A 25984-nucleotide genomic window follows, 5' to 3' on the forward strand; every position below is an offset into this window, starting at 1 on the left:
AAAAAAAAAAAAAAAAAGAAAAAAAAATTTTTTTTCAAAGAAATCTCTTTTTGTTTGAATATCAAGACTTTTATTAATAATTTAAGAGCAATTATTCTTTAATAGCAATGTTAGGTGTTTTATGAGTTTAAATAATGTGCTCTCAAATTTTTATTGACCGAGTGCTCTGTTCTTTATTTCCAATTAGGGTAAAATTGTACATCTGATTGTGATCAGTGATCAATGATACATTTCATAAAATCAGCGGCACTCAATGTTAGGAGGGTTCTACATATCATTTCATCTGTTCCTTCTGTCTTTGGCTACAATAAAATAATTCAGTAAAAGGGGTGTGTGTGTGTGTGTAAGAAGAAAATAAAATATTTATTAGGTCTTCTTTTCTTATTTGAAATCTTTAAATTAATCGAATCCACAGCCATCCAAACTAGCATATTCTATGTCCCTAGATTCTCAAAGAAGAAATCTGAGGAAAGCAAAACAAAAGTTAAAGAACATCAAGTTCTTACATTTTATCGGTTGGTTGGATTCACATGAGTATTCACATGTGCCATTGAAAGGAAGTAGTGAGGAAGGTGTTGGTTAATGTGTGTGGAGTCCATATAAACTTTGTGGGTCGTGAAAATAATAGTGCGCCTTTAAACTTGAATAGATCGTGCATCCTTTTCACAAACTCTGGTAAAAGCACTGTCTGTCCCTTTCACCAGGGCAAGCAATTGCAGAAGACAGTAGGGAAACACAAGCTCAATCAGTTTTCTTTGTTGTTCGAGATTATTTTCTGAAAGTGTTTAAGTTGCTTTCCTTTAGTAAAGAAAATCTCATGCTAAAAAACTTGAGCATTTGGCACGTCTCTCTCAGACGACTTGGAAAACAAGTTCCCCACCACAGCACATACCTGGAGTGCTGAATCCCAAGTTTGTTAATTTACAGACTTGAGGATTTAAATGATAAAACTGCAGACCTTCCTATGGAATTGAATTCTTTCTAAAACATCCCACAGGAGGTGCGCATTTAACTCTGGCTCCTTCCTCTGCACTTACAGCCTGGAGAGTTCAACAGCAAAACCTGGATGGGAAAACCGGGGTTCCCAACTGCGAAACGTAGGAAGTAACAAGCCATCGTCTTCAGCAAAGTGAGAGGGAAATCTTCAGAAAAAAGCGCTCAACAGTGACTTTCTTCTCACCACAGCTTAGGGCCGTTGACAGATTTTTGTGCCTGGCCACAGTTCACCTGGGGAGGAGACAATTCTGGCTGACTAGCCACCATGGGAGGCATTCATCCTGTAGATGTTCTGGAAGGTGATAGATCTTCAGTTTCAGCATCACACAAAACCGGCTAGAGGCAAATCTGTAAGGAGACATTCACTGCTTGAGATGTGACTTACTATCTGTAGACAGAGAAACCAGATTTTTCTACAGCTATAATAAATGCCCTTTATCAAGAAAGTGGCTAGCCCATTATAGACTCATTGGAAGAGACAAAGAATTTTTAAAAAGAGAAACATGAAGAAAAAAATATATAGGTCAGAAATACAGGGTCAGAAATATCATCCTGGATACTGTGTTCGCCAGTTCCTAGAGACGGGGGATTTTGGTCAACACCAGAAACAAATTCATGTAACTTGTAGCTTGGTTGTGTGTGTGTACACACAGTGCAAGACGTGACTCCAGTGTTGGTGTGTGGGCTGGTTCCATTTTCCCATCATTAGACTTCTTGTGGTTGCAGAAGGGACGAGTAACTGGGTGTCCAGCGTCTTCGGCTTGGGGGGCAGCTTCCACTTTGATATGTTGCTTCCCATGTCCCCAGAGTGTGAACCTGTCCTCACTTTTCCATGGGACGGTGGCCGTGTGTGTGTGTGTGTGTTCCTCCTGGTCACCTTACAAGCCTGGGAAACAGATAGGGTCACACGAACAGTGGTAACAGCACTGTCACCGGCACAGGACATGAGCATCCTGCCAAATTCTCCCAAGACACTTTTGAAGGTCACTAGGTGTGTGTGTGTGACAGAGAAAGGGATGAGGGGAGCAGTGGGTTTCATTGTCCAGTCAGATACCTGCAGACCTCCACCTGGCACGTTTCACCAATTCTACCATGTGCCAGGAGCTGTGACCCTTTCTCCCCACCCCAGACTCGCTGCAAGGCACTGATGGCCTCATCCTGCAAAAGCAAATAAAAGGTCATCTGTGGAGAAGTGAGGAGCATGTCGCTTTTGTGGTTCTGTGTTCCTTTCTGTTGGCTAGTGCAATCTCAAGTCGCTGGGTTTTTTTTCTTTTTTCTTTAAAGCAGTCCCTCTCCCAGGACCAAGTCTGTGCATGTGGGGTGGGGACGGAGCTGAAAGGCGGGCGCCTTGCTGCGCTCAGGTGCACAACACCTCCCACCCCCACGACAAAGGCTTTGTTCACAGCGGCTTCAGCTGCCTGAGTCCTTCTTCCCTCACGTTGGGCTCCTTTACATGAACAGATCTCCGGGAGCCTCGACAGCGAGCCAGTCACACAGGTCCATGTTTAACGCTCAACCGGGAGCCCATGTTGACATACGTGTTTATACTGCCTGTGCGTGTGTGTGCGCACATGGACACACACCAGTGTTACTTAGTGATGGCTGCTCATTGAAATCACCACTCAGTTTCCAAAACATATGAACACCTGGACCTCGCCCGTGACCATGTGAAACAGAGTCTCCAAGCAGTGGGTCTCACACACCTGTTGTTTTTAAACTCTCCGCAGACTATTCTGATGCGTGGTGAAGGCCAAGAACCGTAGTGTGTACACTTGGTCTAGGGTAGGGCTGTGCCCAGCACTGTTTGAAAGCGCTCAGGTAATGCAGCGTGCATGCAGGGCTGCGACTGCAGGCCTGGGCTGCTGTTGAACTAAGTACCCACCGGACAGCTCAGGCCAGCTCTGGGGCCTTGATGAAGCTAACCCTTGTGGGACATTTACCACATTCCTCCATAACAGAACTTATTTTCGTGGTTCTCACCTCAGGCTCTGTCAAAATCCTTTGTGGAGTTCCAGCAAACCCTGAGTTTCTGATTGCAAAAGCCTGGGACAAAGTTTGCAGATCTCTTAACTTCTTAAAGTTCTACTGCATTGATTCTACATGTGTGTCACAGGTTACACGTGCCACATTAATGCATTAGGTAAATTATAATTAGTCAACTGATTGGGGAGAAGTTCTTTGAAGGTCGTGGGTATAAACATTATCTTCCACATAGAGTGGAGAATACTTTTAAACCTAGTAGGTAGTGGTGAAAACGGTAAAGAAAAAAATAAAGTTCAGAGTGTTCTTATTGGAAGATGAGAAGAACATGGTAAGTGAAACACAGATGGAAGCTTGTGATATCTGTTCTGAGTGGAGCAAAATTATTGCAGGGGTAGGCAATGCCAAGCAAGTGCAAGGAGAACAACGAGTGGGATGCTGAGGACACAGAGTGAGCTGCAAGGCTGAAGACACAGGGAAATGCCATCCCCGGCAGGCCTTGGACTTAAAGTCAGTTTAAGGTATTGCTGATGTAGAGAAGAGGAATTCTCTGTAAATGACATCAATAAAGATATGTTCCATGGTACACTGATATGGCACAAAACTTAGAATACAAACTAGATGAGAAGCAGAATTTGGGCGAAGGAAAACAATGAGGAATCCTGACCAAACCAGAATGGAGATTAATCCTTTAATTAAACTTGACACAGCTGAGTGCAGTGGCTCACACCTGTGGAGGCTGAGGTGGGAGGATCATGTAAGCCCTGGAGTTGTAGACCAGCCTGGCCAACATGGTGAAACTCCGTTCTCTACTAAAAATACAAAAATTAGCCGGGCGTGGTGGCACATGCCTGTAGTCCTAGCTACTCAGGAGGCTGAGGCAGGAGAATGGCTTGAACCCAGGAGGCAGAGGTTGCAGTGAGCCAAGATCACACCACTGCACTCCAGCCTGGCGACAGAGTGAGACTCCATCTAAAAAAAAAAAAAAAAATACAAAAATTAGCTGGAGGTGGTGACACTTGCCTGTAGCCCCAGCTACTTGGGAGGCTGAGGCAGGAGGATCACTTGAACTCGGGAGGTGGAGGCTGCAGTGAGCAGAGACTGCTTCACTGCACTCCAGCCTAGGTGACTCTGTCTCAAAAAATAATTGATTATACTTGACTAAAGATTGTTCCTCAATATGGAGAAATTGGAAATTTAAATAAAAATTTCACAGTGTTAGCCTTGCTTGCTGTTTATGGCATATTGAGGTAAATTGTACAATAAATTGGGGTAGCCCCTATTCCAAAGTGTAGTTTGACCATTTTCACAAGTATCTCTATTGGCTCCACAAGGCAATGAGTTAAAGTCCTCCAAGTGTTGCTAACATGATTCATCAGGACCAGATAGGCCCCTGGTGACCACTGGTGCAATTCTAGCAGACAGAGTGGGAGAAGCTATGAAGTCAGCCTCTCTTCCTGAAGTTTCACTCTGATTTATTTCACTCTGATTATGCTCCCACTAGATTTTTAAAAATCATAATCTACCGCCCTTGTTATTCACTGTATTTATATTTTTAAAAAGTGCTAAAAGCATGCATAGGTGAATGTTATAGATCATACCGCTACCACCCAAGATACACTGTCTGAGTCTGTGATGATTTCTGTATTCACAAACGTCAAAATCAGTGCAGTGACATGTCAGCTGTCATTCTTGATCACACACACAAACCCAGGTGTTATATTGGAAGCCGGAGAATGTCTAATATGGACTTGAAATGGCATCTTTTAAAATTGCTCTTACAAAAGGAAGAAAATTCCAGAAGTCATCTTGAAATTTTTTATTTCTAAGTATCGATGCTTTAAAATCATTAGAAGAAACTCCAAGTATTTTGAGAAGAGTTAAATGGGAAAGTCATCCCCAAAGTGGTGGCCATTTTTTATGAGCACTCTGCAAGAGAAGCTCAGAAAGAGGTTCTTACATCATCAGTATCCCACAAGCGACGGACCACATTGTAATGGATCGGGGAAGGGAGGGGATGGAATAGACAAAGCATATAGATAAGCATTGGCATGATTTAGACATAAAATACATTGTCAGGATAGTCTGTGGGCTCGCCTAGGGAGGAGGTAGGAAAACCACCGTTTATCTTTATTATTTAGTATAGACACTTAGACTTGCAATTAGCTATTATACATAAAAGCTCAATATGGTTTCCACAATTGAAAGATTGGAGAATTGAAGAGACAGCAGGGATTACAAAAGTTATATGGGTAAAATGAGATTGCAATCTGGATGGCTCAAAGTTTTCTAAGTTTTATTCATATATATATATATTCTTTTTTTTTTTGAGATGGAGTCTTGCTTTGTCCTCCAGGCTGCAGTACAGTGGTGTGATCTCGGCTCACTGCAACCCCTGCCTCCTGGTTCCAAGCAATCCTCCTACCTCAGTCTCTCGAGTAGCTGGGATTACAGGCACCCGCCACCACACCCAGCTAGTTTTTGGATTTTAGTAGAGACGGGGTTTCATCACATTGGCCAGGCTGGTCTCGAACTCCTGACCTCAGGCAATCCGTCCGCCTTGGTCTCCCAAAGTGCTGGGATTACAGGCATGAGCCACTGCGCCCAGTCTATTCTTATATTTGTTTATTATGGCATCATTTTAGCATTTCAAAAACAATGGCTAAATATTTGGGGAAGGATCAGGAGAAATTTTACCTTGTTCATAGACTGTAGAGTATAAAATATATCCATTTTTTATGTTCTGAAGTTGAAATATCAGTGGAGAGGCCATTCCCAGGTCCATGATGGAAGGTGCAGTGGGGAACCTTCTCCCTTGATGACCTTCATGGAGCCCGGATGGATCAGACCACACTGTCCACCCTGGATTCTATGAGCCCGGATGGATCAGACCACACTGTCCACCCTGGATTCTATGAGCCCGGATGGATCAGACCACACTGTCCACCCTGATTCTATGAGCCCGGATGGATCAGACCACACTGTCCACTCCTGGATTCTATGAGTCCCGGATGGATCAGAACCACACTGTCCCACGCCTGGATTCTATGACCCGATGGATCAGACACACTGTCCACCCTGGATTCTATGAGCCCAGATGGATCAGACCACACTGTCCACCCTGGATACTATGAGCAGCTGGTCTGGTCCTCTGGGGCCAGGCTGGTCTAGCCTCTCTCACCCTGATACCATGACTGCACTACCCTTGGAAGGAAGAAAGTGCTGTTCCTAGGTCAGGGCACTCCACAATCTACTAAAGTACTAAGGACACCTAAACATCGTTTGACGTCCCCAAACCAGGATTCTAATGGAGATCATTGTTATGCATAAGAAAATATGAAATTCGGCCAGGTGCAATGGCTCATGCCTGTAATTCCAGCACTTTGGGAGGCTGAGGCAAGTGGATCGCCTGAGGTCAGGAGTTCGAGACCAGCCTGGCCAACACAGTGAAGCCCTGTCTCTACTAAAAATACAAAAATTAGCCAGGCATGGTGGTGGGTGTCTATAATCTCATCTACTCAGGAGGCTGAGGCAGGAGAATCACTGGAGCCCCAGAGGAGGTGGAGGTTGCGGTGAGCCGAGATCTTGCCACTGCACTCCAGCCTGGGTGACAAGAGTGAAACTCTGTCTCAAAAAATAAATAAATAAACAGAAAACATATAATTCATTACAAAAACATCACTATATCTACTCAGTAGTGTGTCATATAGGTATACACCTTCAAATATATAGCTATCATTTACAGTGCATTAAATGAGTGGTGAATGTCTTGGGAAAAGAGAGTTTGGAGAGATCCCAGAAGCAAGGAAAGATCAATTGGAAAGGAGTGAAAAGAAGGTGTCCAGCTCCCTGTCCAACACGTCTACTGGAGCAGCAATAGGCTGGGCTAAGTCAGGGCTTCAGAGTAGAATAAGTCTTTGCAATAAAGACGGTGACCCTAGGCTGTGTATGTTACAGGGAAATTATTACTGAGTATTTTCTGTGTTCAGGAATTGGGCTGGGTGCTGGAAGGTGTGGTGAGCAAACTCCTCATGGACTCTGAGGAATGCAGTTTCCTTAGAGAAGAAAACAGTAAATGAATAATTACAAATTAATTATGAATAGGCACAGTACTAAGAAGACATACTAGGCATTCGATTGGTAACAGAGGACCTAATCAAATCCAGAGGCCAGCAAGTTTCTTGGAACTGAAATGTGAAGAATAAATAGAAGTTAATTAGATCCAAAGAAGAGCAAAGAGCATTCTTGGTGGACGGAACCATGTGTGTGAAGGTCAGTAAGTGGGAAGGGTTCACCATGTGCAGGCAAAGGGGTGCAGCCTGGTATGGCTGGAGGAGGAAACTCACGCATGTCAGACTCCAAGCCCTGGGATACAGTCACACGAGTTACAAGCACCTTAAATTTAATGCCAATTTAAGTTTCCTTGAAGCTGGTCATCTTACTTCTGGGCTAAAGTGAGGTTCTGAAGACAGGCATCTTTATTTCATCAAAGATGAATGTCAGGATAACTGACAATATTATCTTAGCAGGCTGGGTCAAGGACATTTCAGATAGATCAAAGCACAAAGCAGCAATTTAAATTACTCTAATTTTCTTTGTGTTGTTATTTGATCTATGCTGAAGGACTCTGAGGAATGTAGTTTCCTTCAGATCTCTTAAAAGACTGTGATGTTGATCACGGTTATTCTGGTTGCAAGGGACAGAAATCCCATTAAAATTGCTATAACAAACCAGCCAACTAAGAAAGGAGCGTGTTGCCTCACATTATTTGAGAAGTCCCCGATACCCAAATCAAATGCTGCTGTGCGGACCTCGTCTTTATGCCTCAGCTCTGGTTTTCAAGATGTGAACTTCACTCTAGGACAAGTTCCTGACATGGTGGTGAGAAGTTTTTCACTTCCCCAAGCTCACCTTATAGCAGTTTAGCAGCCCCGTAGGAAAGGAAGCTCACTGTTTTCTCAAAGGTTCAACTAACATCCTGTGGTCAACTCTCCCCTGAACACCTTGGGTCATGCGACCATCCTTAAACTAATCACCGAAGCCAGAGGCCTGGGATATGCCAATGGTCCAGACCAGGATTAACCAGAGCCTGGAGCTGGCATCAGCACCCTCAAAACTGTATGGTCTGGAAGTGAAGAGGAATGTTATGGCTTGCTGAAGAAAATCAAGACGCTGTTATCAAAGGAAGTGACGGAATAGGGGCAACAAAAGAAACAGACCTTCTCAATACAAACTGAATCTTTTTTTTCAATCATTGAGAAGTTAGTTTGTTTAGGGTGATTGGATTTAGTCTTGCTTTACCCACAGTTAATCATACTAGTTTGCTACTTTAAACTTAATGAAAAATCTAAAATGTTTCGTAAATCTTTGTATGTGATTTTGTTTTATACAGTTATACATAAGGCAGATTTTATAGGGCAAAGCCAATATTATCATGATATGAATGATTATGCAAAAAAGTCAGGATATTGAATTGGATGTCTGAAAGCATTAACTGACCTAGAACCTACAGAATAAAGAAAAAAAAGAATCTAAGATTTCTATGAGCATGAAGGAAGTGGTTGAGAAACAGAGCCTAGAGTTTTACACGTCAGTAGGAACAAAACAGCTTTGTAAATTTTAAATAGAAGTCATTGCAAGAAAACTTAGACACTAAAACATGCATTCAGATGTTGATTGGGTTGCTGACATTATGTGAAATATGATTCAGCCCTAAAGTTTCTGTGGAGTTTGTTTATTCTGATAACATGAAATGTGAATGGCCAAGATTCTGAAACCTGAAAACTCCTCCAATATTAACATAACAGAAAAAAATTTAGAACATAAAATCTCATGTTTATGAGTGATCAGTTTGTCTGAATTCTTATTTTTCATATTCTAAACAGTTATGCTGTCAGCTCAGAGAATGTGGCTCCTAAAATCAGATAGAGTCATGATCTCATTCTTACTAAATACGAGTGTGTTACGATACATGACATCAGCAGAGTGAAGGACAGTACCACACGATCATCTCAACAGACACAAAATAAGGATTTGATAAAATTCAATGACCTTTCAGGATGAAAATTCTTTAAAAATTAGGTATAGAAGAAACATATCTCAACACAATAAAGACTGTATATGACAAAACCTCAGCTGACAACATACTAAACTGGAATAAGACAAGAATGCCCACTCTCACCATACTTATTCAACATAATACCGGAAGTCCCAGCCAGAGCTATTAGGCAAGTAAAAGAAATAATGTCGTCTAAATTAGAATGGAGGAAGTCAAATTGTCCCTTTCTGCAGACAACATGATTTTACATTTGGAGAAACCTAAACTCCACCATAAAACTCTTAGAACTCATAAACAAATTCAGTAAAGTTGCAGGACACAAAATCAACACACCAAAAATTGGCAGTGTTTCTGTACACCAATGACGAATTAGCTGAAAAGGAAATCAAGAAAGTAATCCCATTTACAATAGCTACCAACATAATAAAATACTTGGGAATAAATTCAACCAAGGAGGTGAAAGATCTCTACAAGGAAAACTATAAAATACTAATGAAAGAAATTGAAGAGGACATAAAAAATGGAAAGACAGCCCATGTTCATGAACTGAAATAATGAATATTGTTAAAATGACTATACCCAAAGCAATCTACAGATTGAATGAAATCCCTACCAATACTATTCTTCACAAAAAGAGAAAAAACAATCCTAATATTCATATGGAACCACAAAGGATCCCTAAGAGCCAATGCAATTCTAAGCAAAAAGAACACAGCTGGAGGCATCACACTACCAGATTTCAAAATATACTACAAAGCTGTAGTAACTAAAACAGCATGGTGCTGGTATAAAAACAGACACATAAATCAGTAGAATAAAACAGAGGATCCAGCAATAAGTTCAGGTATTTACAGCCAACTGATGTTTGACAAAAGTGTCAAGAACATATATTTGGGAAAGGACAGTCTCCTTAATAAATAATGTTGGGAAAACTGGATATCCACACACAGAAGAAAGAAGCTAGACCCATATATCTCATTATATACAAAATATCAACTCAAAATGAATTAAAAGCTAAAATGGCTGACCCGAAACTGTAAAACTACTAGAAGAAGGTATAGAGGAAACATTGCATGACATTGGTTTAGGCAAAAATTTTATGGCTAAGACCTCCAAAGCACAGGCAACAAAAACGAAAATAGACAAATAGGACTATATTAAACTCAAAAGCGTCTGCACATCAAAGAAAACCATCAACAGAGTGAAGAGACAACCTGCTTGATGGAAGAAAATATTTGCGAACTATTCATCTGATAAGGGACTAATATTCCAACTATACAAGGAGCTCAAACAACTCAATGGTTAAAAAAAAAACCACACAAATAATCTCATTAAAAAGTGGACAAGGATATGAATAGACATTTCTCTCTCTTTTCCTTTTTTGACACAGGGTCTGTCTCTGTTGCCCAGGTTGCAATGCAGTGGCATGATTTTGGCTCACTGTAATCTTCACTTCCTGGGCTCGTGACATTTATTTAAAGAAGACATACAATGGCCAATAAGCACATGAAAAAATCCACAACATCATTAATCATCAGGGAAACGCAAATCAAAACCACAATGCGATATCATCTCACTCCACTTAGAATGGCAATTTTCAAAAAGACAAAAAAACAACAAAGGCTGCCGAGGGTTAACGGGGACTCTTATATACTGTTGGTGGGAATGTAAACTAGTACAGCCACTATGAAGATCTATTTAAAGCTTCCTCAAACAACTACAGATTGACCTACCAATGATCTAGCAATCCCATTGCTGAAAATATATCCAGAGGAAAGGAAATCAGTGTGTGTGTGTATATATATATATACATATATACACACTTCTTTTTTTTTTGAGATGGAGTTTCCCTCTTGCTGCCCAGGCTGGAGTGTGAGTGCAGTGATGTGATCTCGACTCACTGCAACCTCTGCCTCCTAGGTTCAAGGGATTTTCCTATCACAGCTTCCCGCGTAGCTGGGATTACAGGCATGCACCACCACGCCAGGCTAATTTTTGTAATTTTAGTAGAGATGGGGTTTCACCATGTTGGTCAGGTTAGTCTCAAATGCCTGACCTCAAGTGATCCACCCACCTTAGCTCCCAAAGTGCCGGGATTCCAGGTACGAGCCACCGCATCTGGCAGCAGTCAGTATATTAAGAGATTCCTGCATCCCCATGTTTATCGCAGCACTGTTCACAATAGTCCAGATATAGAATCAACCTTGGTGTTCATCAGCACATGAATGGACAGAGAAAATACGGTGTGCGTGTATACACACACACGCATACACACAGCCACACACACCATGGAATACTGTTCAGGCATAAATAGAATGAAATTCTGTCATTCACAGAAACACAGATGGAACTGGAGATCATTATGCTGAATGAAACAAGCCAGAAACAGAAAGATAAACACTACATGTTGTCATGTGTGGAAGCTAAAAAAGTTGATCTCATAAAGTAGAAAACAGAATAGTAGTTGTTGACAGGGAGAGATTGGTTAAAAGTTACAAAGTTACAGCTACGTAGGAGGAATTAGTTCTAGTTTTCTATATCACTGTGGGCTGACTATAGTTAGCAAAAATTTATTGTGTATTTTCAGACAGCTAGGAGAGGGGTTATGGAATGTTCCCAACACAAAGAAATAATGAAGTGATGAACATGTTAATTACCCCGCTTCGTTGCGGATTGTATGCACTGAAACATCACTATGTACCCATACATGTACAAAATTATTATGTGTCAATTTAAAACATAAAAAGTATTTTTACAAAGAGTGTATCATTCTGCTTGGTTGCAATACAATGTTCATTTATTTCACCTATCTATCTTTGCCAAACAACTAAGAAGTTTATGACTTGAACGCTGAATAAAGCTAGTTGAAAGTGTTGAAAATTTAGTAGACAGGCAAAAAATGTTTGTGAATAGTATTTTTTAAAATCATTTGCAAAACTATGGAAAATTCAGTAGTTCACAATGACTCAATCTGTGAACATGCAGTAGAAAGTCACAAAATTAAAATGTAAATGTATATTCCATAAAACTTGAAATTGCAAAAAAATATGATTATTAGAAATATTATAGGATACTAATAAATATTGACTTACAAAGTTCTACCCTGCTAGCAAAACAGGTAGTAGATGCCAGAATGTACTCCACCACCTGCAACAATCATGTTAAGGTTAGAAAGTTCAGGAATGACTGTTATGGAATACCTGCTGAATGTCAAGTACTTCTTATGTCAGTTATCACTAAGCCCATTGCACAGATGAGTAAACTGAGACTCAAGAAGATTAAGAAATTGGCCTAAGGCCATATTGACATTTACAGGCCTGAGATACGAACCTAAGTCTAGCTGGCTCCTTAGTCTATGTCCTTTTAGTCACACCGAAGAGAATCAAGCACCACAATTTTGTTTATTTTTTGCGAGAAGGAAACTCATTTCTGTATGATGACATACGTTACATATAAATTTACCACAGATATTGTTACTTTTTCCATAGATCTATACATGCTTTAAACTCATTTGCTATCTTTTCATACGAGTGAGTGTGTGTCTGTGTCTGTCTTTAACAGCAGTGAAGTATTCAAATTGACCCTTTATGTTTGACAATTCTGATCTAATTATAGAGGAGATATGACAGGGTGGATCCAATTACAATTGAGGCACTGTTATTTTAGGATATTTTCAGGATATAATCTTGCTTTTTAATTAAGTCAGTATATTAGTGATGTTTTTGAAGTTTATTTTACCTTCAGGTATTACGGAAAATTCAATTAGAATATGAATCAAGTCTTTTGTATTTTGTATGTAATCTGTGCCACATATAAATGACCACTTTATAGGAAATTTGATTTTCATAAGAGTGAAGTTAATTTGGTTCACAGCCCACCAAATCTAATACTGCTGTGTTTGGTACATTATTTTTCTAACCAGTCTACCCACAGTGACACCACCTGTTAATTGATCTTCCAGAAAGGAACCTGCATCCAATCCTGAGAGCCACGTTGTATTTGTTCCCTCTAGCAGCCTCCCTGACTGGTCCAGGCTTCACACTTTGCTTTGCCCTCAAGCCTTTTCCATTTTGCAGAATTCAATTTCTGGCTTAAGCCAGTGTTTTAGAGGAATGAGGTCATTGAAATCTCATTTGCCAGATCTCTCCACCAAAGGACAATAACCAAGGACTGAGTGGAAAATCTCGCACAAAGCCAGATTCGCATTTGTGCTAATGAGACAGCAGTGTTGTTTACAGCGATGCTATCGCTCAAAGGCGGTACAGTTCCCAAAAGCACCCTGGTAGCTTCTAGCTCTCCTGGGCAGGCCCAGAGACGGCAAGTCTGGAGGTGACCTCATTTCCAGGGGCTTTGTTTTCTTCCCCACGCGAGTGGCCAGGACAGGCTCTGAAGAGGAAGGTACAGCATTAGGAAAAAGTGCCGTCTCTGGCTACAACGATGTTAAGTGCAACCCATTGTTTCACATCATCCAGTTCTATTAAAATCGTGGTGTACTGTAGAGGTAGTTTAGTAGACAGATAAACAATAGACTTGGTGCCTCAGTATGAGTTCACATTTACTTGCTGTGTGGTTTTGGTTTAAGTCACTCAAGCTCTCTATGCTTCACTTTCTTCCTTGTTAAAAATTGGAGAAACACACAATATCTAACAAACTTAGCTCAGACATGAGGAAGCACGACATAAACATATAAAGGATAAAGACTTACAAATGCACATTATTGTATGTTTGATGTTAAGCCAGATAAAACAAAACTTCAACCTTTGACACGGACAAAAGCTACCGTAGCAACACCAAAGGTGATATGAATGGTGTGATACGAACCACCAAATTTACCTTCACATGGTGTTTTGATCAGAAAGGAGTTCTCCACAGGTATTTTTTGTACACATCCGAACAAGTCTAACTCCCATGGAATGATGCTTTTCATGGAAACTCTGACCGTATTAATCTTGGCAGGGTTTGGGGACTGTTTCTGCAACTCTGAAAGGACTCTTTCATTTTAATTCCCATGAAGGGCTTTCTTTCTACATACTGTATTAGGAAAATCCGAAAGAAGAAGAAAGCTCCACTGTCCTTCTGATAGTGTTTCGTGGAAATTCAGCAGCCGAGTCGGAAGTGTGTGCTCCAGTGTCACCTTCACCATCCCTGTCATCGCTGTGTAAAATGAGCCCTTCGACCTTCACTCATTAATTGTTCATTTCACACTTAGTCATTTTTATACATTCCTGTTTGCACAGAACATTCATACGTTGACATGTTCACCTCGAGGCAGCTTGTATGCAAAGAGAATTATCTCACTTAGCGATTGACCCCACGGTGAGACAGATTCCCCAGCTATCTTCTTCTAAAACTCCTAACTTTTACAAAGCACCGTGACTCACTCAGGCCACTGCAGTGGTGGCCCAGTTGAAATGCTATGCTAGCTTTCTGGAAGACTTAACTGACTTCAGGGCTAGATAATGTGCCCTAGAGAAGCTAAACAACGGGGAAAAAGCATCTCGAAGTAGATGATTGCTCTGCACTTACTTACACCAAGATTTCAGGGGACAGTGGGGACTTACATTCTTAATAGTGGAATTGAAATGTGGAATGTTGAAGGATTGAGAAGTACTAGGGGCTGAGACCCAGCACCTTCTGGGTATGAGGAGTACATAAGTCATCCTTCTTGGGTGAAAACGGCCTCCAAGTTGTTTTGCCAAACCAAGCCTCTCTAACAGTAGGAGATTGTCAAGGCTTCAATTAGTAAATCCCTAAGCACCAAAGTTAATGAGGTGAGCAGTGAAACGTGGTGGGAAACTCGCTCCCAGGGAAGGGAAGAGTCAGATCAGCCGTCATCGCCGCTGGGCACAAAGAAGGACTGGAGTCCACCACAAAAAGAGGTGTTTGTGCTCCCTCCTAAAAAGGAAGGAAAACTATTTAATCATTATTCTTGTTAGGTAAGTTTCAGTCACATTTTTCCAAGCAATAAAAGACTACAAAGAGCACTTGGATGCTAATTGCTCTTAAAACAGTAGCTCAAGCCTTATGCACAATCAGGGAGAATATGAACATATATTTAAGGACTTAAGGAAAAGAGAAGGATAAAAAATGATTTTTCTTTGATAAGCGAAGTCGGAAATCTCTGACTAATGTAATAATAAAGGTTGTACCATTTAATGATCGAGAATAATGTCAGCGCTCACAAAAAAAGGGAGGTCAATTTGTATAAAAAATAGATAGTACACTACTGAAATGCTACAAAACTAAGCATGAATATGAAAAGAAATGATGGAAGCCCACATATGTCAAAAGTTTGGTTAAAGCTTCAGGCCCTGGAGACTTCCAAGCCAGGCTATTTAATGAGCAAATGAAGTTAGTAAACATGTAGATACCATCTAAAGGAAGTTATGAAAGCCTACAGACACTGGGAATTTTATTCTTAAATTACTAATGAGGAAAGAATTCTGGATGGAGGCCTCTGGATATCCAGCTAAACCTCCCTCCCTTTACTCCAGAGCGACTACCCTTGTTGCTGGGGCCATCGCTGCCCAGTCAGATGCCACATTTGCAAGTCATCCTTGCAGAGGAAAGAATTTCTGATGAGGAAGATTGCTGTTTTGATGGAGGCCTCCGCATATTCAGCCAAACCTTCCTCCTTTTACTCCAGAGTGACCACCATTGTTGCTGGGCCCATTGCTGCCAGTCACATACCACATTTCCAAGTCATCCTTGCAGAACCGATGCAATGGTTCTCACCAATGACATGAGAATAAAGTGATGTTTGCCACTCCTGGTCCTGGCCTTCAAGTATCAGGCAAGCACGTTTTAGAGAGAGTCTGTCTCTCTCTAAAATGCTGAGGTCCTATTGAACCCTGGGGAAAACACCCCAGGGAGTGGAGGAAAAGAAGGCAGAAGAACTGGTTCCTTGGAAGGTCCCCACGGAGAGGGTCACATCAGCAGTTCAGACCGCTCACCTCAGCACGCTTACGTGAGAGTGAAATAAATGTTGGTTTTTAAAGAATGTGAACATGGTTTCAATTTGTTTTTATGTCTGTTGTCTTGGCATCATTATAAATGGCATTCCCTTTCGCTGTCAAAATGAATTACACAGTCACCCTATTTTAACTCACGGTATCATGGTACCTCTTGATACCCTACTGGGTAGGGGTAGGAACTCCTACCCAGCTGGGGACCATCAGAGGTCTGCCCTTTGCTTCTCCCTTGTCCCAGCCGAGTCTTCCCTGTAGACGTGCTGTTCCAGCTCCACCACTGTGGTTGTGAGTGGGAGGGACATAGACAACTGGCCTTTTAGCTGCAGGCCACTGAACAGTGAGCTGCTACCTCTGGACCAGATCAAAAAGACCCTCCAGGCCAGGCGCGGTGGTTCACTCCTGTAATCCCAGCACTTTGGGAAGCCAAGGCAGCTGGATCACCTGAGGTCAGGAGTTCATGACCAGTCTGGTCAACATGGCAAAACCCTGTCTCTACTAAAAATACAAAAAATTAGCCGGGTGTGGACACCTATAATCCCAGCTACTTGGGAGGCTGAGGCAGGAGCATCGCTTGAACCCAGGAGCTGAGGTTGCAGTGAGCTGAGATTGTGCCATTGCACTCTAGCCTGGGAGACAGAGCGAGACTCCGTCTCAGAAAAAAAAAAAAAAGGCCTCCAATACCTCAGGGACCTAGACCTTGGGCTGGGGGAAATACAGAGGGGACTCTGGGGCTCCCCATGGAGGGCAGCACATGTGCCTCATGTGTCTGTGCGTGGGAAAAGAGCAGACACAGATATCGGGTGACGCTGGAGGGGTCTGAGCTGGACACAGCTAGTTGCCAGATCGGCCTCACACTTCTACGGAAGCACTGTGCTGGGCCTCCACTTACAGCTGGGCCTCCAGGGGGATGCTTCTGAACTTTTCATGGAGAGTGGTGGCCTTGTGACTGAGTTCCAGCCACTGGAGTTTACGTGGAAGAGACATTTGCCACTCTGGACCTTAAAACACTGAGCATGCGCTTCTCCACCTTCTCCCTTCATCCGAGCTGGTAGACGCAGGTGCCTCTGACCCAGTTCCCATCATGCAGAAGTGGATGTCCTAACGAGATGGGAGGAATGTGCTCTTTGCCAGCCTGCACTTCCCACCACCTAGGGATGGCTTTCTGAGAGAGAGAAATACACGTAAAGGTTTTTATGTCACTATCTGGAGGATTTCTTTGTCACCATACTAAGTCTTCATCCTGATGCTAGCCAATTATAGCTATTTGTAAATTCAGTTCATCCATCTGTCGGGTAAAGCAGTGTGTGGTGACACCTGCATGGTGTCAGACACCACAATAGATTCCTAGGCCCATGTGCTGGGCTACCAGCCAGTCACTGCCACGCTGCGCTCAGGCATGGTGCTGTGCCCACGGCCTCTTGGCAGGCCTGCAGGCTTCCGGCCATGCCACCGCCTGCAGAATCCCAGAGTGTACACAGCGGGACTGGAACCCAGAACTCGCTGACTCTCGAGCTGTTTATCTTTCCATTTATAGATGTTCAATTTGGTAACAGATTTGCAAACACACTAACATTTTTCAGGAATGTAGGTTTTGCGTGTGTGTGTTTTTAACCTATCAGCCATGTTTATTTTGCCTTTTCTATTCCATGTTAAAATTATGTTGCCAATATTTTGATAACTTGATTTTTTTAATATAAATAAATAAAAGCATATGCCCCATGCCAATTTAACTTCATTTGCTTAGGTTCTGGGAATTTTCCATATACTTCAAGTCTAATTTTGGATTTTGAATCAAGCAACATTTTAAACTCTAAGAGTTCATGACTGTAACAAGTACTGGGTGCAATATATCTTTCCATGTCTTACAATATATTGAACTCTGTAAAGAAATTGCCATTAAAACTTTTAAAGAAAAATACACTTTGGAAGGAATGTTCTTTGCTTTATCTTGGTAAATTCTCTCTAGTGATCTAAAATCTTATTCTGGAATGTTTGTTTGTGGAGGAAAAGCTGAAAGAGAGTGTCCCCATCAGGTAAAATAATACATGATGTCCAGATGGTTCCTACCTTTACTAATATGAAACAGGAAAAATGCAGGAAAAGAACAGTTTCCTAATATTAAGGTATGAAGGTACATTCTGGAGGCTTCATTCATGTTCTTTTTTCTTTTTTTCTTTTTTTTTTTTTGAGAGGAAGTCTCACTCTGTCACCCAGGCTGGAGTGCGATTGCACGATCTTGGCTCACTGCAAGCCCCACTTCCCGGGTTTAGGCAATTCTTCTGCCTCAGCCTCCCGAGTAGCTGGGATTACAGGCATGTGCCACCACACCAGCTAATTTTTTTTGTATTTTTAGTAGAGACAGGGTTTCACCGTATTAGCCAGGCTGGTCTCGAACTCCTGACTTTGTGATCTGCCCGCCTCGGCTTCCTAAAGTGTTGGGATTACAGGCGTGAGCCACTGCACCTAGCCCACTTTCTTTAATTTAATAAGTATTTGCTGGGCGCCTCCGATATGCCAGCCTTTCTGGGGTTGGCACTGAAAGCCCAGGGGCTGTCTGCACGGCTACTGGGCTGGTGTTGCAGAGCACCCTCCGTGTACGTGGCTCTGCGTGCTAGAGGAGCAACCGCAGCAGAGCAGGCAAGTCCCTCCCCTCCTGGAGGTTCTAGTCCAGTGCAGCCTCCTCTAAGGGTGTGGCCTGCTAGGATAAGTAGTTTTATCTCTCCCATCATGAATGTTCCGCTACCGGAAAGCAGGCAACATCTGTTCTTTTTTGGGAACTTCTCTTTAGTACCTTACATCTCCAATTACATCTGGTTAATTTCCGCTTATTTGTAGCTCCCCCTTGCTCATTTTTCAGATGTTAGCTCAAGTGTGGCTTCCTTATGGAAGCCTGCCCTGAAACCCTCATCTCATTAAGGTTTCTTTTCTATGATCTCATAAAACTGAATGTATTTTCTTCCAAGCGTTTATCTCACATGATGATTATACCTTCACTTGGATAATTATTTGATTTTTTGCCTCTTGTCTACGGAACTATAAGCTCTCTGAGGTCAAGGACTATTGATTTTTAAATACTTAAAAAAATTTTTTTTTAAATAGAGACAAGGTCTCACCTTGTTGCCCAGTCTAGTCTTGAACTCCTGGGCTCAAGCGATCTTCCCACCTGGGCCTTCCAAAGCGCTGGGATTACACATGTGAACCACTATGCCCAACCATGGACTGTTGATTTGAATTCATCAGCCTGTCTCCTAGCACACAGCACAGTTACGGGTTTAAAACAAACAAACAAAATATTCCCACAAGCATGTAAATAATCAGTTATTAAAATCTGTTGCATGAATGCATGAAAGGTGAATGTTTCATTGTCTTCATGCTGGCAACAGTGCTAATATGAAAATTGTATCACTTTCTCATAATTGGTGAGTGTTGGTTTTTATTTTACTTTTTTTTTTCTTTTGAGATGGAGCCTCACTCTGTTGCCCAGGCTGGAGTATAGTGGCACAGTCTCCGTTCACTGCAACCTCCGCCTCCTGGGATCAAGTGATTCTCCTGCCTCAGCCTCCCTAGTAGCTGGGGTTACAGGTGCCTGCACCACACCTGGCTAATTTTTGTATTTTTAGTAGAGACAGGGTTTCACCACGTTGGTCAGGCTGGTCTCAAACCCCTGACCTCAGGTGATCTACCTGCCTCGGCTTCCCAAAGTGCTGGAATTACAGGTGAGAGCCATTGCGCCCAGTCTTATTTTACTTTTTAGGGTCACATATGTCTTGTAAATAATGTTGAGTAAACTACTCAATAAACCAGATGTCACTTCTTTGAAATTCTCATAATCACAATGAAGTTGGGAAAGTCCCTCTCAGCACCCCATATTTCTATTTTGTCTAAATCTTACTGCAGCATTGTCTCCAGCCTGGTTCCTGACACCTTCGGGGTCTGCTTCCCAGGTGGTCACGCATCCCCAGGCAGCAGCTAAGGTCATAAGAATGAAAGAGTGAAAGATGGAAGCAGACAGTGGAATTCCACGACAGTGTGAGGAATACGTAAATCATAGAGCAGGTGTCCATTTATGTGAGGATGGACGGCAATTGGATTAATATTCAGAAACAGTGACATGGGCACAAACTGAGACACTACTATGGCCCAACCAGAGGTTTCTAACGTAAGACCTGCCAAAGCAGGCGTGCCACCATAGGATACAGAAAGCTGTGGGGCTGCTGTGAAAGAAAGAAGCTTGCACCTGCTGGGAGTGAGTGGGGATGCAACACACTGTGTGGTGAACTTTATGTGTCAACTTGACTGCACTAAGGGAGGCCCAGATAGCTGGTGAAACATTATTTCTGTGTGGGGGAGGGTGCTTCTGGAAGAGATTAGCATTTGAATTAGTGGCTGAGTAAAGATCACCTTCTCCAATGTGGGCAGACATCAGTCATTCCATTGAGGACTGGAATGGAACAAAAAAACAGAGGAAAGGCAGATCCTGTCTCTTCCGGAGCTCCTGGTTCTTGAGCCTTTGGACTCCAGGACTTACACCACCAGCCACGCTGGTGCTCAGGCCTTTGGCCTGGAGCTGAGAGCAGGATCATCGGCTCTCCTGGTTCTCAGGCCTTCAAACTCAAACTCAAGTGCATCACTGGCTTCCCTGGTTCTCCAGCTTACAGAGGGCAGATCGCGGACTTCCAGGTCTCCATAACTGGGCAACCAACTTCCATAATAGATATCTACACACACACACACACACACACACACACATACACACACCCTATTGGTTCTGGAGAACTCTGACTAATGCATATATGAAGATATGCCCTATTTTAATTGGAGTCCCCTGAACCAGACCCTGAGGCAAGTAGTTTATTTATTGTATAAATGTAAGGGGTATGAGTGCAATTCTGTTACATAGATATACTGCATAGTGGTGTGGTCTGAGCTTTTAGTGTATCTATCCATCACTCAAATAATATACATTGTACCCATTAAGTAATTTGTCATCATCCACCCCGACTGGCTTCTAAGTCTCCAATATCTATCATCCCACACTTTGTCTCATTTACCCATTATTGATAGCTCCCACTTATAAGTGAGAATATGTGATATTTTTCTTTCTGTTCCTGAGTTGTTTCACTCAGGATAATGGACTCCCATTCCATCCATGTTGCTGTCAAAGGTATTATTTCATTTTTCATGGCTGAATAGTATTCCATTATGTACGTCTAGACACATTACACTTTCTAAGTCCAATCGTCTTTTGATGGACACTGAGGTTAGTTCCACATCTTTGCTATTATGAATAGTGTTGTGATAGACATATGAGTGCAGGTATCTTTTTGGTATAATGATTTTCTTTTGGGTAGATACCCCACAGGGGGATTCCTGGATCCAGTGGTATTTCTATTTTTATTTCTGGGAGAAATCTCTATGCTGGTCTCCATAGAGGTTGTGCTAATTTACATCTCCACCAACAGTGTATATAAGCTTCCCCTTTCCTCCAGAGCCGTTCCAACATCTGTTATCTTCTGACACCTTAATAATAGCCATTCTGACTGGTGTAAGACGGTTTATCATTGTGGTTTTAATTTTCAGTTTTCTGATGATTAGTGATGTTGAGCATTTTTTTCATATACTTGTTGGTCATTTTTATGTTTTCCTTTGAAAAATGTCTATTCATGACCTTTGCTCACTTTTTGATGGGATTATTGTTTTTTGATTGAGTGGTTTGAGTTCCTGAGACAAGTAGTTTCAATGCAAATTGTTCCCGCGTTGAATCCAGGAAGCAGCCTTGGAAGGTGGGGAAGGGCAGGAAGCCAGTCAGGTGTGTGGTGTCAGGCGCTCACCGCTGGGGGCAGCAGAGGCTCAGTCTAGCCAGGAAGCTCTGGGAGACAGTAACAGTGGCTGGGTCTCAACTGCTTTGATGTTGAAGAAAGGGTGAGACAATACATTTCAGAGTAATGCCAGGAAAATATAGATCAAACCTTGAATATCAAGAGAATGTATGAGGTACACAACAGATCCAGATCTGAATGATGTTTACTGAGTGCCAAGTCTTCCATTACCTTTCCCAAAGGTTTCTTGTTTAACTCTCACAATAATAAAGTGGGGACGGTGACCCTCGTTTTCACATATAAAGAAAATGATGTTCAGAGGACACGACTGCCTTATGGAGTACCATAGAGTGAATATAAAGGAGGCCCTGGGTCATATTCAGGTTTCTGAACTCAAAATATAGTGATGGCCAATAGAGAATATTAGAGAAAACAGGAGATTTGTAGTCTATTTTTGTGTGTGCTGTATTGCTGTCCACGGCAGTACCTGAATCTTAACAACCAGTAATGGGGCTTGGCTGACAAAGCAAGACAGTCACTGTGGGGCACATGAGGCTGCCTGCACATCAGCCCTGCCTTTGAACTTTGGACAGACTCCTTGGCCTCTCTGGTCTTCAATTTCTTCATGGTAAAATTGATAGATAAAATCTACTTTAGCAGGTAAAAACTTTGTCCGTTGTCATGGCTACGTTGTCAAACTCAGTTCTGTTCCATTTGTTCCAAGACCCACATTTGATGCCCAAACACCTCGGCATATTCTCAAATCAGCTATTTCCTGCTGTACATACCAATGACAACAATGAATGGAGCACTTCAAAGAAATCAACTACTTCTACAGACCAAAAACTTAGAGGCACGGGCTGGTATAGAGAGAAACAACTTCTACAGCATACTTATTAAACATAAATGCAAGAATTAACTTTTCCCTTAGTCCAAGTTTTTCCTTCAAGTGAAATGGTAATTACATAATTGTGGTTCTCTTAGTTTTCTTGTTATTTATATTAATTAATCTATTCATCAAATATTTATTAAGCAACTATTCTGTGCCAGACACTAAACCAGTCCTGGGACAGAGGGGTGAACACAGCAGATGTGGAGTCTAGTTGTGGAATCAGATGTTAACCAGAAGTGTAGCAAGAAATATTCTCATTTGTGGTTCCAACGGAAAATAATGGCTATGAAAGAGAACTGATATAGCATCATAAAGATGTTGAGGAAACCACTTCTAAACAAAATCTTTTAAAATATTAACTGCTCCCGGAAAGAAATCACAGATAGGTATTCTCAGCCTGTGCTGAAGGATGAGTCTCAAGGACTCTTTCACGAAAAAAAAAAAAAAAAATGATTTTAAAACTCAACAGTATGACCTGCAATTGATTCATTTAGATTGAATTTACTTCAGTTCAACTTAGCTCAGTTAGACTCAATTAAACTTAGCAAACCTTCTTGGAATATTGTATTATGTAGAGAAAGGCAGTTCTCACTGCTGGTGCCTGGAACACTCACTTTCCCCTCCAAAGCCCTGATAAGCTTTAGCCCTGACTTCATTCCACACCTAACGAGAGCTTAGAGAATGACATAATACTGTGCTTTAGTACACCAGCAGGAGTAAATTGTTAAGGTTTTTGTTTTTTAAAAAAAAATGAATCAAGGAAGCAATTGACCTGTCCAGTTGAAAGCAATCAATGAAGAATTACGTTTTAGATTTTTCTACAATAGACAGCAACAGTTGCAATCTCTGTGCTGATTATTTCACTTATATTTCAGTAAATGACTTGAATTTTGTGTGTTTCTTATTTTTTAAAAAATGTCTATGGTTCCTTTTGTTTGCTTGCAGCCCAGCTTCACCTTACAGCTAGTTTGGGGACCCAAATGACTTTCTATGAAGTGCAATGGTAATTACAGAATTATCATGAACTTATTCTTCTTAATCCATTCATCAAATATTTATTAAGTAATACATTTATGTCTTACTTCAATATATATCTGGGTTCTTTTTTTTTTTTTTTTTTTTTTTTTTGAGACGGAGTCTCGCTCTGTCGCCCAGGCTGGAGTGCAGATGCCGGATCTCGCTCACTGCAAGCTCCGCCTACCCGGGTTTTCGCCATTCTCACTGCCCTCAGCCTCCCGAGTAGCTGGACTACAGCGCCGCCATCTCGCGGCTAATTTTTTTTTGTATTTTTATTAGTAAGCGGGTTCACTCGTGTAGCCAGGGAGGGTCTCGATCTCTCCTGACTCGTATCCACCCGTCTCGCCTCCCAAGTGCTGGGATTACAGGCTTGACCACCGCGCCGGCCTATTCTGGGGTTCTTAATTCCAACTCTACAGTTTATTTTCTTACCCTTCTTTCCAGAGAAAATGTTCATTTTGCCTACTAATGTTCACAGTTGGTCTACTATTAGTGCCAGAAACGCCTTAGACAATTAGATGTGGGTTTTCAAAGAACCTAAAATTAAAATTAGTCAGTACTAATTGAAACTTTTATGCAAATGGAAACATTTTCTGCTTGTAAAGCTTTGGTGAAAATGAAGCAAAAGAAACTCTACCACTGAGGACTTCAATCACTTTAACAAGTATGATTCCCACAGCTTGGCAAGGATCAGTGACTGACAGGCATGAGTTTTGTTCTGCTCCATTCAAACCAGCCTCCACAGCATGTCTGTTTTTATTTTCTGCATGATTGAGAACAAGACTGCTTACTAACACATTTCAAGTAAAATTTAATGATGACTTGCTTGCTACTTCTTTAGTTTTGGTTTTGATCATCTTCTGAGTAGGGTAAGATTTTGACTGATGAGAATGGGAGCTGTTTATTTTGTTTTAAATCAGTTGAATTAATCTTTTTTTCATACTTCCATCATGTTAATTTTAACGTATCAAGCACTAATACAGTTTGTAACGTTACAGGAAAACAGGAGACATCTACAAAGTTCACTCAGTGTTTTCCAGTGACTTGGAGATTGCCGTGATATTAGCTTGTAAAAATTTTAGATTTGTGGCACAAGCCAAATCAGACAAACACGAAGTTGAAATGACATTAAAAACATTTTAGCCCACTTAGTTTTATAGATCAGGAATATGTAGAAAGCTTTAAGAGGAAGGGTGTCATTTCCAAGCTATCTGACTGACCCAAATCTAGTAAATCCTCCAGGAGGCCTTAGTGGAGGGACCATTATTCCAGAAAGTACTGGCTTCTAACACACATCCAAGAGTGGTATTAATCCTGGACCATTGTGTTAATTCTCTCCTTGAGATTCCTTGGATTGTTGGGGAATCACAGACTCTTATAGGGGCATACTTAGAATTACATAAGTTTTTTTTTTTTTTTTTCCAGTCAGATTCGATGCTGAGAAAGAAAAGTGTCGTTCCTGTTGACAATATGTAGATTTTTTTCCTAACCTATTCTTTCATTAAGGTTACAGCATTTCAAATCCTTAGATTTATGAGGAAATCTTAGTCCCAACTCCCTATCATTAGCTGACCTGAGGCCCTGCCTCTTATCCCTCACACATTAAACCCCAAACACCAACTTGCTGGTGTCAGCTAGCAATTCTGAGGCTTCCCTGCATTAGCCCTTGCTTTATCGCCTAAATTGAGGTCCTTCAATTAAACGTTCAACTAAGTATTTAAATATTTATTGCATTTTTTCCAGTATTGTAAAGTTTCTTTTCAGAGGTGTTTTCCAGAATACCTAATCCAGAATATTTTGGGAAGCATAATGTCAATATGTCTTCATTGTATTTATCATGGGCCACGGTACTCTCCATTGACTCATATTGATCCTTTCCAAAGATTCACAACATTTTCTGTAGCCTTTTAAGGAAGTTGACTTTGGGGCCTTTGCTTTCATTGGGAGGGTGATTAATACATGTATCCTTATTTAAATATACTCTGGGGTTCTTAGTTCCAACTCTACAGTTTCTTATTTTCTTACCCTTCTTTCCAGAGAAAAATATTTCACTTTTCCTCTCTTTCAGGAAGAAACAAATTGCATATCGCTTGCAAAAGAGTGGGAAATGAAGCATTAGAGACCGTTTTTTTCTAAACTTCAAGAAGCATATTGATTGGAAGGAAGAAATATTGTAGAGGTCAAGGCTTAGAGATATAATTCATTTTATATATTTCTCCCATAGCTGTTTATTGAGTTCTGACAAGGGGAT

The sequence above is a fragment of the Rhinopithecus bieti genome, unplaced genomic scaffold (assembly GCF_001698545.2).
Source record: "Rhinopithecus bieti isolate Rb0 unplaced genomic scaffold, ASM169854v2 scaffold_56174, whole genome shotgun sequence".
Lineage (NCBI taxonomy): Eukaryota > Metazoa > Chordata > Mammalia > Primates > Cercopithecidae > Rhinopithecus > Rhinopithecus bieti.